The following is a 6,000-nucleotide window of genomic DNA, read 5'->3' as shown; positions in this document are numbered from 1 at the left end:
TGGCACTAGGGCCTATATAAGCCTAGCCAAAAAGGTACCCTGGCTTTCGCCACCCAAGAAAATTATTTTCCTGTGCTCCTGTCGAGCAGATCCACAGAGGTGATTCCCAGGGTGAATTTCCTATTTCCCATCCAATCATCAAGATTTTTCTTAAAGAGTGCTAATGAGGAGCTTTGTTTGATATAGCTAGGTAGTTTGTTCCACAGTATGGGAAGTCTCTGGGACAGGAATCTATCCCTCCAGCATGATCTGTTTATTGTGGTGACAAGGTTTAGGTCCCTAGAGCATGTAGTTCAGAGGGATTTCTTTAAGTGGAGCATGTCCAATAGCTCTGGATTTGACATAGCTTTGTATGTTATGCAGAGATCACCTCTGAGAAGGCGATATGTGATGGAGTAAAGCTGGAGTTTTTTGAGACGGTCTGCACAGGGCATCTGTTTGAGGCTGGTAATCCTCTTTGTGAGGTATTTCTGTGGCCTTTCCAGTTGTTGTAGATGTCTTCTGAGGTACATACCAAAAGGGGCGTTGTACTCTAAAATGGGTCTAATGAGTGACAAGTAGAGGGGAACAATGACCTCTTTTTTTCTGGATGGGAAACCTTTTGTGATGAGGTGTGCCATGTATAAGGATTTCCTGACTACTGTGGTGATGTGATTATCAAAGGAGAGACTACTGTCCACCTGTGTCCCAAGGTCTCTTATCACACTTTTGGTGTTAAGTAGACTACCACCTATGTGGTAGCACATGAGTACAGAGTTTTTACCAAAGGGGATGACAATATACTTTTTGGCATTGAGCTTGAGGCCATGGCTTTGACACCAGGCATCTGTCTCAGTGAGGCCCTTTTGTAGGATGTCCACATCGTTAGGAGTTTCGAGTATTGCTCCTAGTTTGCAGTCATCTGAGAACTTCATTAGCCAAAGACCTTCTGTGTTAGAATATACTTCAGAAAAGTAGATACCAAACTAGAGAGGACCCAGGACTGAACCCTGTGGTACTCCACTTGTCACTGGTCTGAAGTCGGATTTGGAGTCTGCTACTTTCACAGTGTAGGTTCTGTCAATGAGCCAGTTAGCAACCCATCTTGTTGCATAGGGATTTATACCTAGTTTAGTGAGTTTATATATAATTCCAAAGTGGGGGATGGTGTCAAAAGCCTTGGCGAGATCTAGATAGGCTGTGTGAACCACCTTACCCTCATCTATGGCTTGGGTGACTGCTTCAAAGAAGTCTATCAGGTTTAGGAGACATGATCTGCCTTTTACAAACCTGAACTGGGTGGGGTCCAGAGTTTGGAGATTACCAATGTCTTTGTTTATAAGTTCCATGATGATATGTTCCATGGCCTTGCAGATCAGGCTCGTTAGGCTAATGGGGTGATAGCTCCCAGGGACTGTGGTGGCTCTCGCTTTGTGGAGTGGGATAATGGTTGCTGTGCACCATTCAGTGGGCACAAAGCTTGAGGTGAGGCTATGATTGAACATGGTGCTTAGGTGGGGTGCCAGTTCATTCTGTAGTTCATGTAGAACGCAGTCTGGGATGTTGTCAGGTCCCATGGATGCTGTGTTCTTGGCTTTGGAGAGTGTGGTTTTTACCTGTGCAGCCATGATTACAGGAATTTTGCAATCTTCTGGTATAGAGATGGGCCCTTTATGGGGTGAGAGAGGGGTAAAGTTAGCACTGAACCTGTCTGCCAGGATGTTGGCAATATCAGTTGGTTCTGTATATTTAGTGCCATTGTGCTGTAACTCAGAGCAGATCTGAGTGTTGCCAGTGAGATTATTGACATAGCTATAGAATGCTTTGTGGTTGTCTTTAGAATCAGTGGTGATTTTGTTTTCGTAACTAGCTTTGGAGGATTTTATGAGGGATCTCAGCTTCTTACTGAGGCTGACCCAATCATGGGATTTTACTCTTTTTTGCAACAGTTTCTTTTTTCTGTTGTAGAGTTTGTTTATGGCAGGGGACCACCAGATTGGCTTCCATTTTTTTGGAGGATAGCATCTTGGTTCTGATAGGGATAGCACAATCCATGCACTCGTGTAAGTGCTTATAAAGTGCATTTGTGTGGGATTCAGCAGTCGTACCTCTATTATCCATCTGCATGGGTGTTGTGAAGTTTGCCACTTCTGTCTAAAAAAGCGTGAAGTTGGCTTTGGTGAAATTTTTTACTGTGGTTTCCCTAATGGGGGTTGGGGCAGGATGTGGATGTCTATGAAAATTAGCTTGTGGTCGGATCTGACCAAAGAGGAATTGACCTCTGAACTGGAACACTGGTCACCCATGTTGGTAATGACCAGGTCTAGGATATTACTGCCCCTTTTGGAGGTGTGGATAAGTTGATCCAAGGCATTGGAAATTATGAATTCCAGAAAATGTTGAGCAAAAGAGTTGCTCTTAGTTTACTTAGTTTGCTGTTCAATTCCAGAAATGGTAACATCATCTGACGTTACACAAAAAACATTGTTTCTAGTTATTCGGATCCAATTTTATGTTGAGCAGTGATATATAATTACATGTGACTGCATGGCAGTGAAATGGCTATTCAGAGCACATTGTGCTGTGAATGCTACTATGGCACATGCATTGAGTACTGGTTTGTATAGCATGCCTACACAGACTGGATGTGATTCATTTCTAGTACAGTATAGCAAATAATCATTGATATTGTACTTCTCACTGTGGTGTGGACAATAACATGCATAGTTCCTTTTCAGCATTCTGACTTAATCAGATTGTTCAAATTATAGTCTTAACTCCTTTCTTACTTCACACATTGATTTTGGTTAATTTTGACAGCCTCCATTGCTACCTTCTGTGGCACACACAGTCAATACCAAGGTCTGTAGAGAGCCTAGTATTATAAGAATGGGGTTGAATCTGGTAACATCTGTATGCCAGACAACTGTGTCAGACAGCAATGGTTTATACACAGAAATAGTTATGGCACAGTCAATGAGCCATCTTTCTCAGGCCTTGTCCTACAAGGCAGGGCATCCATACTCCTTAAGATAGGAATGTATTGCAAGCCCTTCAAAGGTGTTCTTTATGACACAACCAGTAAGCATATTTCTGTGGTATCTATGATTGATATGCATCTGTATATTATCTGTGTGTTTGAAAATGACAAGAAGCAAATGTTTTTTATATCATTCATTGCCTCACAGGCATTACTTATTTTCAAAATAATTATGCTCTGTATTGCATGTCTTTATCCAAGCATTTCTTTATTACTGTAATTCTTTTCTTCACAGCTTTATGGTAGATGAGGGTTTGCCTAAAACATTTCTTACTATATGGTATGCTGCCATTTCATTAGAAAGTGTGATTGGGCCTCTGTTATGGCACTTTCTTGTATGTTGGTGCTGTTTAATTACTTTTATCTTACTATTTCCGGTAATTCCTTGTGAGCATGCCCAGTATAACGATATATGAGATGTGTGCCATTTACCAGTGGAAAACCTGAAATCAAGAAATGTCATCAGATCTGTGTTGTTTATATTTTAGCATTTACATGACTATATAACCTGTTTGACTATCACATGTTTATAGGTGATAAACCCTTTCCCTATGGTAGCAAACAAAAAAGTTATTGGCAAAATCGTATCCCTTTCTGATGTGCATGAAACAATAGCTGTAAAGTTCATTTCTTCTTGTGTATGCATGCTGAAATGGAGAATACAACAGTGCTGTCACACAGCATGCATAAATTATGTGTATGCATCTCTTGCTGTTATATTAACTTGGCATTTTATTAACAAATATATCACATTAACTCCCATGTGTAGCTTTATGCCCCTCCCACATCTTTTATTAGCATGTCAGTTTTTTTATTTATTTGCATATGTCAATCATTGCCATATTGATTAATTATCATTATGTCAATACAGCAGTATTTATGTTAAAATGTGCTGTTGACAGTTCAGCACATTTGCCAGCAGTATCTGAGTACATTTTCCCATTCACTTCCCCTTACTTATTTCTGCAGTACAACCAGTTATTTGAGCACAATTCTCCCGTTTTACTTTCCCGCTTTCAGAATCTTTTCACTGTATTTGCCCTTAGTATTTCTGGGCTAAATTTCATGCTCGTATATTAGATTTGCCTATAGGCAAGCCATTTTGTTTAAATTCTGTGCTCATGCTTGCAGTTACCTTTCCATGGCTACAAACACTATTGCTGGCCACAAAAAGGCACTTGCAAATGTGTAGGAGTGATGAGCAGCATGCATATTCTATTAGCTCTGCTGTTTATCTTGCCAATATGCTTAAATCATGTAGGCTTAGTGTGAAGCCTAGACAACTGATAATGGATCCTAGGGCAGTAAAGAAACCACTCTTATGAGTCACACAGAAAGTAAAACAGGTCACTTAAAGTTAATTACCTGTGACCAGAAGGAATAAACCTTGTATTTATGGGGAAAAATAATACATTTCCAGGTTTAACTGGAAAAGCTCACTCAGAATCTGCCATAGACTGTTATGGGGGAAAGGTTAATTTGTTTTGTTTATATTACTGTTCTTGTAATTTGTATTGCTTTATTGCTTTCTTCTGTTTTGTATATTGTTGTGTATTTTCATTACACTGTGTCTTAATTATATTCTGTATTCTACTGCATATTTAAACTTGTAAAAAAAACAGAGATGTCATTCTGGTGAGTCATTCAGAAAGCAAATTCATTGTCTCTTTACTTGCCTGCCCCTTATGTTAATTTGTATACAAAATTCCTTCCCTCTCCTCTTTCATCGGCTATTGTCAGTAAGCAAAAGATTCTCATTTTGTACAGTCACTTCTGCTTTAACTATTTAAATTCATTAGCCCTTTCAATGTATTCCATAGAGCCAGAATATTATGTGCCCACCCCCATCCAATCTATTTTGCCCTGTTAAAATTAAAGGCTCTACCCTTAGACTAGTAAAGCCTGAGTTACCCCCTATTTCATATCTAACTACTTTGTGCACACTGTAACTTTAAGGATTTTAATCCATTTTTTCCATCCTACCTTTAAAATTTTTTCAACATCTCATTCACAGGTTTATGGGGTCGTAGAAGATTACTAGGCTAATGGCCCTAGAGCCTTACAAGCCTAGGAGACAGAATACAGTGACAGGACTTTCAGTCTTTCCACATAAGACTTGTTTTGTGTACCCTGTAACTTCATTAGAGAAATCACATTCTGCTTCAAAGAAGTCATATTGGGATTAGTGCTTATGCTTTGCTCCTGGTGAGAGAAGGAGTAGAGGGACATAAGCAGCTGAGCTACGCGCTCGAGAGACTTGAACCTCAGCACTGAAATAAATAGGACATGCTGGAGGGACAGATTCATAACCCAGAAGCTCCCTTCACTCTGGAATAAAATCCCAGTCCAGGTTAGGCAGAGTCCCTCATTGACTCTCTTCAAGAGGAATCTTGATGAGTGGATGGGAGATCGTAGGTTTACCTCGGGTATCACTTCTGTGTCACTGTTAGACAGAGGCACAGTATACTAACCTCGAAAAAGGGCATAGCAAAATAAATTTAAAATGGGTGGCGAAAGCCAAACACATTCTGGCTAGGCTTATAAATGGCCTAGGGCAGATAGCCTAGTATGAACCTATGAACCTATTACTTTCTAGAAACTACTGATCACTAGAAACCTTGATAACTGCTTCATAGACGCGAGCTTAGAATTTATGCTACTGTTTTGTTTCTGGACAGAGAAGGAGCTGAGGGCATTGATTCCTGACTGTCTCTGTTTAGGCAGTGAGTGTCTGTGTGGAAATTTCCTGATTGGTTTGGTTGCTATTCAAGGCATCTATTAGGAAAAGGTTACAATAAGCCTACTGACCTCTGCATCATCCAAAGAGCCTGTGGCCTGCTTCTTATCTTGACATTAGTGCTACTGTTTTGCTTCTGATTAGAGAAGAAGCAAAGTGGCATTGCATCCCAGGAATGTGAAATTGTGGAGAGACCAGCACTAGTCATAGCCAGGTAGTAGCCATTTAGGTAAATCCCCCCATT

The sequence above is a fragment of the Protopterus annectens genome, chromosome 12.part0, assembly GCF_019279795.1.
Source record: "Protopterus annectens isolate FY-2018-M chromosome 12.part0, PAN1.0, whole genome shotgun sequence".
NCBI lineage: Eukaryota > Metazoa > Chordata > Ceratodontiformes > Protopteridae > Protopterus > Protopterus annectens.
Note: the sequence above shows the minus strand (reverse complement) of the source record.